This window comes from Cupressus sempervirens, chromosome 10, assembly GCF_028749045.1.
Source record: "Cupressus sempervirens isolate cs-2001-9-10 chromosome 10, ASM2874904v1, whole genome shotgun sequence".
Taxonomy (NCBI): Eukaryota; Viridiplantae; Streptophyta; class Pinopsida; order Cupressales; family Cupressaceae; genus Cupressus; species Cupressus sempervirens.
Genome location: NC_143127.1, coordinates 661,089,271 through 661,098,376, shown reverse-complemented (window position 1 = coordinate 661,098,376; position 9,106 = coordinate 661,089,271).

The following is a 9,106-nucleotide window of genomic DNA, read 5'->3' as shown; positions in this document are numbered from 1 at the left end:
GCTAGCAGAGGCCGCATTTTCACGCATACAGTTATTAGGCATAGGATTGCATCTAGTCAATATGAACATCATACAAAACATTGGTTGGACACAACACAACATGAGTTATATGTGTCATTTTGTAGTGAACATCCTAATGTAAAAGTTAGGCAAACGTTGTTTGAAAAATTGAAGCCATACTTTGTGAGGTCAAACAAAGTGTTTGAAACATGTTATTGTCATCATCATATTGAGTTTGATCTCCACTATTAGGTATGTCAAAATTTTTTAGAAGACACATATGGTTTTCATGCTACTCCTCCTAGTAGGAGAAGTGATTTTATATCATCCATTCTATGTGACAAAATAGATGATCCAGCTAGTCAAATAAATTACATCAAAGGATTATGTGAAACATGTGGTGAATTGGCTCTATTCCCTTTTAGAATTGAAAATATTGATGTAACAAAAAAATTGAATTGCAAAAGTTACAAGTATGTGAAGAATGAAACAAAGTTGGGGAAAGAGACAAAAATGTTGGAATATGTTGAAGAGGAGTTACCTATTCTAACATTTATGGATAGATTTAAGAATTTGATTCAACCTTATATTCATCATGAATTTTTTTCAAAGTGGAAAGCACAATAGTTTCAAACTTTGAGAGATAATTTCCCACTCAGAATGATTGTATCAGTTGTTGATTTTGCAGAGAACTATTCCTTTGTTCATCAGAAAGCAATTCAATCAGATTATTTCTTTTCTAAGAAAGTCACTATTATGGTACATGTTTTTTATAGACATGATAGTTATATTTGGATGGTGTTCAGAGTATAGTTCTTTTGCCAATATTATTGTGATGGTTGCATTAACTTCATCAATGTCAACCTCATAAGGTAGAGGTATCAACCATGCAACACTTAGTAGAATTTATTGTACATAGGTATAATTAGTGTCTACTAAGAAGCATATATCATCATAGTATTGGTCTACTAGGGATTATGGTATCCTAGACCTATTCTTCATTTCACTTGAATTCCTCAAAATAAACATCCATAATGGTCTCAAAATTATCACCAATTTGACTTATGATCTCATTGGTCTATTTTGTAACAAGCCTTGACTTATCCCAGACCATATTTATAATAGTAGGAAACATGTTTTGCACATAAAATAAAATGGAAACTATTAGAGATCCAAAATTACATAGACTATTCTTTTTTTTTCTTGTACTCTCTAGATTATGTGCAAACTATGTAAGTTCGAGCTTGATCAAGTTGTAACTATGATTTTTCTTAACAATCTTCCATCCCAAGTCCACTACAATGCATGGAACACTATTAGTTTGTCTTGATTGATAGAATTTATGAGCAATGAATCTAACAAGGAATTTAATTTCTAAATTTTTATGGTAGATATTGGCATCCCTCTTTTGTTCCATTAATGCAATGATTTAGATTCAATAGCATCTCTTCCTTTGCTGTAGTAACTTCATCAATGTCAACCTCATACGGTAGAGGTATCGACCATGCAACCCTCAATAGAACTTCTTGTGCATAGGTATAATAAATATCTACTAAGAAGCATATATCATCATAGTATTGATCTACTAGGGATTGTGGTATCCTAGACCTATTCTTCATTTTCCACTTGAATTCCTAAAAATAACCATCCATAATTGTCTCAAAATTATCACTAATCTAACTTATGATCTCATTGATCTGCTATGTAATAGGCCTCAACTTGTCTCAAGCTACATTTCCAATAGTAGGAAATGTGTTTTGCACATAAAATAAAATGAAAACTATCAGAGATCCAAACTTACATGGACTATTCTTTGCTTTTCTTATACTTTCCATATTCTCTGCAAGTTGTATAAGTTGGAGCTTGACTAAGTCATAACTATGATCCTTCTTGAAAAAATTCCTTTCCAAGTCCACTTTAATGTAAGTTATACTATCATTTTTGCTTTACTAATAGAATTTATGAGAAATGAATCTGAAATTGAATTCAATTTTTGCATCTTTGATGGTAGATATTATCATTCCTCTTTTGTTTTCTTTAAGACAATGTGTTAACTTCAACAACATCTCTTCCTTGGAAATGAATAGTCTTAACCAAATATGTAATAACATATCCTATAACATGGTGAATGATTTACTTCATGTCCTTAACTGGTCCATTATCAAAAAACAATTTTTTTTGCAAAACCCTTGGTTTTCAAGCAAATTCAGGCCTTCTGTCAAAGATTTTATCATATCTCACATATACTAGTATCTCAAGACTTCAACCTAGATTCATTTGAATTCTATTTCAACCCCCTAAAATTTTATAAAGGATTTAGACCCATATATTTTCACACATACACATGACAAAGCTGGGAACAACAAAAAAGAAGTCAAGAACAATACCTAGAAATTTAACCATTGTTCAGTAAATTTTAGTTTTCTCCCACATATGGAAGAGTTAGAACCTCCAACTAGATTAATTGGAAAGGTAACTAAAATATCTATCAAAAAATATAGGTTTTAGAGTTTAACTAGGTTGTACACACAAATAAGAACCAGACAATGGAAAATGCTTTTCAAAAAAAATTAGAAATTCTCTTTTGTTTCTATATCCAAATTTGTCAAAAAAAAAAAAAAAAAATTGTTCATACATTTTCCTTGTGATATAATTAGACCAAAAAAGAATATATACATGTGACTCTTGAATTTTTGAGCTTTTATGTATTTAAAAGACTCTTAGACTTCTAAAATTTCTAGAATTTCCTAGTTTTAAAAGTGAAACTTTGTATCATGCAAGCAATATTAAACTACCATGTATTTCTATTTGTGTGATCCCTATGAAACACTTAGATGGTCCTAATATTGAATAAAATGAACTAATTGCATGCTTATAAGATAGTTTGCAACTTGAACATGATGGTTGATAGGTGTGCCAAATCATGTAAGTGCCTTACAAAATAAGCCTTTATTATAACTAAATGCAATTAAAAGACTAGATGACATGAACAAAACCTATCAAACATGAATAACATGATCTATCCTAATGCATTATGGAAAAATGCACATGTGGAAATCAAATTAAAAATTAAAAAAACTCTTCATGTAGGTGCTCTTGCACCATGATCATATTCATATTTAATGAATGGGTTTCAAGGAATATTCTTAGTACAAAAATTAATCAATGATTATAAACTAAATTATGAAATAAATAGTTGAAGGATTGTATAGTATGTGAATTATGAATGAAAAGCAAATTTTATAACGAATATCATTTGGATACATGGAATAAATTATTAAATTCATCCCTTGTGAATTAATAGGGATTCAATAAACATTATGAGACTATGATCAGCATTACTATAATCCAATCAAAGTTTTTGTTGAGTAATGAAAATTTGAAACATTAATTAAATACTTAAATTCATGAGTGGCCTTAGTGAAGTTATAACATAGAAATTTATATAGGCAATCATGAGTTAGGAAATGATAAGTAAACTTAGATGATCAACTAAGAAAATTTAGTTGGTAAACTTAAAAATTAGAAAATTGAAACCTAAACTAGAATCACTTAAACATTCACATTATATAAAAAACATGATAAATGTAAAAATTTAACTTCTTTTATCAATATGGTTGCAAATCAATTAAGTCTTTTGGTCAATTAACAGAGTTAAACCATCGTTAGAAATTTTTGGTTGATATGTCTTGTGTGTGTTTTTTCCATTGAATTTGGGCATGACAATTTTGTATCAGAGCCAAGTTTACAAAACTAGGATTCTAAAACCCATTACATTTTAATTTATATAAAATTTAAACCTTTGTGTAGGATTCATGTTGTTATATGAGTCAATTGAGCTATTCAACAAGGTAGGGTTCCCAAAAGTAATTGTGTGGCCAATATTGAAGTAGAGCTGGAGGTTGAGGTTTATAAAGGGGAACATGCACCCCCACCTAAACCACTTCCAAATACCAACTAGGAAATTTTGGATGCCCTTCATAATTTGATTGGATTTGTTCAATAAAGATTACCACATGTACCTCCATAGTTAGAGAAGTAGATTTTAGGTAGCCATATGACAATGATCAAGGAGAGGAGTAGGAGTCCTCAACCTAGTCATGTTGAGGGTCAAGATGATCATGAGGTTTAATTAGCTCATTAGATATTTCCACATCCTAACCCAATGGAACATATAGTGGAGAGATATCCTAGAGACGCATGAGATAAGATTAGGGAGTTGATACAATTCCAACCACTTATATTTAAGGGAGATATGGACATTGTAGGAGCAGAGGCATGCTTATAAAGTTTGCAGTGATGCTTTGGATTGTATGCTTATGGGAGAAATCTAAAGATGTGACTTGTAGTCCATCTTCTTTGAGACTTTTCCTCTATTTAGTGGAAACAAGAGGAGGCTTTAGGTAAGGTGAATGTTGCCACACTCACATGAGATAATTCATTTTATAGAATATTTAGGGACATATACCTCTTAAAACATTTTAGACATAGACAATTAGAGGAATTCCATGATACTCACTAAAGAGGTCTTGCAATGACATAGTATGAACATAGGTTTCTCAAGCTCCTTCTCTATGTTGAGTACATGAAGGATGAGAAACTATGGAATCATCATTTGTCTAAGGGTCTTAATGCATCTCTTATGAATTCAGCTCATTTAGAATTATGTACAACCTTGAGAGAGGCAGTTAAGACAAATATATTTGTAGAGGATATCCATAAGAGAAGACAGGATCATATTCAAAACTAAAACACCTCAGTTCAGTCTTCAAGAAATAGAGACTTCCTTGGAAAGGGAATCAAAATCACTTAGGAGGGTCCTTTAGGTCTCTATAGTAATAGTATAATACTAGGCAAAGGCCATGAAAGGGATATAGGGACTCTAAGCTTAGGCACTGGAAGTCTCAGGGTCCTATATGGGATTAGAGAACACAAACCCCACTCACACAACCAAGAAAGACTCAACAATCCAATAAGGGTGGTTTTAGTAGATCTAGTAGGACTAGAGGTACTCGGGAGCCTAGGTCTCACGGTGTGTAGATATAGACTAGGGGACCATGCTATACTTGTGGTGGTATGGTTCACATAGTGATGGATTTCTCAAAGGGTCCAACATCTAGTTTTTAGTGAGGGGTTCCTTTTGAGCTCACAATAGGTGATAAGGGAAGATCTCACAAGGTTTTTACAATGGTTAAAAACCACCAAGAAGCGCATCATTCCATGGTCATTAATGCCATAGGTATGATTCATGGTAGTAAAATTACCATTTTTTTATCATAGAGCTATTGATTCTTTTATATTTGCATATGTGGTGGACCATTGTAGACTAGTGACAATTAGACAAGATGTCAATTGGGAGATAGAGTTAGCCTCAAGAGCTAGAGTATCAATTGATTCTTTGGTTCATAATTGTGAGATTCAGATTGGAAAATTGACCACCATGACTAATCTTTTCATTACCTCTTTTGGTATATATGATATAGTACTTGGCATGGATTGATTATATACCCACAATTCCAAGATGGAATTTTGATAGGAGGGTAGAGTGTGTAGATACTCATGGTACTCCCAAAGTGATTTTAGGAGTACAGACACTGATATCCCTTTGTATGATATCCTTTATACAACTTAAGTAATGTAAGAAAAAGGGATGTCAATTATTTTCCATCACTATTACTAATAGAGATGAGGATACCAAGAGGGATACCTCACTAGATGATTTTCTTATCTTGCATGAGCTTGTGGATGTTTTTATCTTTGAGCTTCCAAGTATGCTACCACCTAGGGTAGTTGATTTTCATATAGATCTTATGCCAAGAGTTGAGCCTATATCTAGAGCACCATATAGACCACACATGAGATTAATGAGCTCAAGATTTAGTTAGAACAGTTCTTGGAGAAAGGACACATTCATCCTACTGTGGCACCTTGAAGTGCAAAAATCATTTTTGTGAAAAAGAAGGATGGATAACTTAGGTTGTGTATTGATTATTGGTAGCTAAATAAAGTGAAAATTAAGAATTGATATCAACTTCCTAGGATTTATGACCTATTTTATTAGTTACAGGGTGCCAATGTTTTCTCAAAGATAGATCTAAAATTGGGTTATCATCAATTGAGGATTGTGTAGAGTGGCATCCACAAAAATTACTTTTCATATAAGATATGGTCACTATGAGTTCACTTTAGTACCATTAATGCTCTAATTCTATTCATGAGTCTTTTGAATTGAGTATTCTATACATTTATGGATTAGTTTGTGGTGGTGTTTCTTGATGATATTTTGATTTATTCTCATGATGAGAAGGAGCATGAAGAGCACTTGAGATAGATGTTGCAGCTTTTGAGGAAGAATCAATTGTATGGTAGCTTGAATAGGTATAATTTCTTTATAACTTAGATACATTATTTAGGTCATGTTATAATAGGTGATGGGATCTCATTTGAACCATCAAACATTAGAGACATTATGGATTAGCCAACACCTACCATTATCACTGAGGTGAGGAGATTTGTGGGATTGGCAAGTTATTATAGATACTTTGTTGTAGTATTTTCTATATTGGTGCATCCCAATCCATCTTTTCAAATGAAGGGAAATAATTTTAAGTGGATAGAGAAGTGTGAAAGGTATTTTTAGGAGATCAAGATAGTTCTCACTAGTGCACCAATGCATGATCCTTCAATAGACTTTGTTGTGTGCACAAATGCTTCCTTTGATGGCATAGGAGCAATCCTTATGCAAGATGGTCGAGTTATAGCACATGATTCTAGGAAGATAAAGAATAATGAGCTTGCCTACTCATGACCTAGAGCTCACAGGAATGGTACATGCTTTAGTGAGATTATGACATTTTCTCTTAGGTCACCGATTTGAGCTCCATTCAAATTATAAAAGTTTACAATATATCTTTTCACAACTGAACCTTAATGCTAAGAAGAGGAGATGGATGGAGTTCTTAATAAATTATGATTTTGATGTTAATTACATCAAGGGGAAAGAGAATGTAGTTATAAATTCTTTGTGTAGGAGGTGACATGATATATCATCCTTGACTATTAGCACAACTTTTTCTAACAATAAGTTATATGTAGAGGTTTGTTAGACAATTCATTCTCTGAGGTTCCTAGAAAGGAAGTATGTAGATTATTCCTTGGATTTTAATGGAATTTTATGTCATAGAGGATGCATATGTGTACCTTCTACCAGTGATTTGTGTGATTTCATTATTTTAGAGGCTCATCAAGAACCTTATGCAATGCATCCTAGAGTTAAGAAGTTACATGTTGATTTGAGACAAGTATATCATTGGTCAGGCATGAGATTGTAGATTGGTAGTATAGTAGCTATATGTCAAGAATGCTAGAGAGTAAAGGCAGAGAACTTTCATCCATGTGGAATCTTGTAACCACATGAGATACTTGAGTGGAAGTGGATATGATTTCTATGGACATTATTGTTGGCCTTCCTATATCTTCTTATCGCCATGATGTTATCTTGGTGACAGTTTATATGTTGAGCAAAGTTTCCCACTTCTCACTTATTCATACCACTTTCACAGAACCAGTAGTTGAACATGTGTTCTTGTGAGATAGTGTCAAACTCCATGACATTCCTTGTAAGACCATTTTAGATAAAGATTCGTTGTTCACATCTTATTTTTGGAGTGATCTAAAGATAGCTTTGGGTACTAGTCTTAATCTCAATACAACATATCACCCTCAAATACATGGATAGACAAAGAGGGTTGATTAGGTGTTGGAGGATATGGTGTAGAATGTATGTGATGGACCATCAAGTCAAGTGGGAAGAGTATCTTTATCTTGTTGAGTTTTCTATTAGAATGATTTAGAATAAATGAGAGGGGGGTGAATCAATTATCCTCAAGTCTAGATGTACCAATTGAACTTTGAAACACTTCAAATACTTCAAATCTAAGTATTCATTAGCTCGGTCTCTACATTAAAAAAAAAAAAAAAAAAAAAAATTAGTAACACAAACTTAAAATCTAGTGTCCTAATAGTTATCAAACTTATAGAATATATAATATTAGTAGTAAAATATCTTAAATGACATCCACACAAGTATGATACTATTATTTAAAGTGGAAACCCAATTTGAGAAAAAACACTAGTAACATGTGACCAATTTTTCACTCTTCTGAAGTGAGCTTTGTCAGGAGCCAACCCTATTAAAGTTTATGTTGGTCTTTTAAAATGTTAGTTTTCAAAAACCCAATGATGAGAAAAAAATACATCTAGGGGTGGCTAATTCCCATGTTCAACATACTTATTTAGACATCGAGGCCAACTATAAGGCTATACTCCTTCTACTTTAGGCTCTGCAAAACCTAGGCAGTGGACCTCATATTCATTCATATGGTACCAGTTCCTAAAACATATATATGAATGTGGATAAAGTAGATTAAAACCCCAATTCTTCTATTACTCATGGAAACAAAATAGACATGAAATAGCTAATAGCATGACCTATGAACTTGATAAGCTAAGTGTGGGTAAATCCTTTCAGCCCTTCAACATAAAAGTGAAAAGACTTTGATTAATGTGTTGATTATCATCAAAACCAATGTATGAACAAAAAACATATAGATCCTCTAGCTGATCAGTGCCTTATCTATTGGGAAATTCCACAAATTACTAACACACATCCTTGGAAATTAGTGATACATCTCATATATCATGACTTCCATCTATCCATTCACCTTGTGAATCAAACATCTACATCAAGACTGAACCTCATACTCGACCTATCCTTTCATGAAATCTGTAATACTATCAAATCTATCAAACATTTACTTGGCTCTTTGTTCCAACAAAAAAATATATCAAGACATAAAACTTTAAGGAGTTGCAACTAGGTTTAAGCTCTTTGTTCATAAACCAGAAAACATCACAAACAACATGAATAGGCGGCAAGAATAAGATTGAAGATAAACTTGTTGCTGCATTTTTATTCATTTCCTTAAAATAAATACATGAGGATGCATGAAATTAACTCATGAAATAGTTGAATAGACTAGAACTCTCTATATTAACTCCATTAATGTTGTCCAAATACAAAGATAAATGTTGGACATGAATGGTG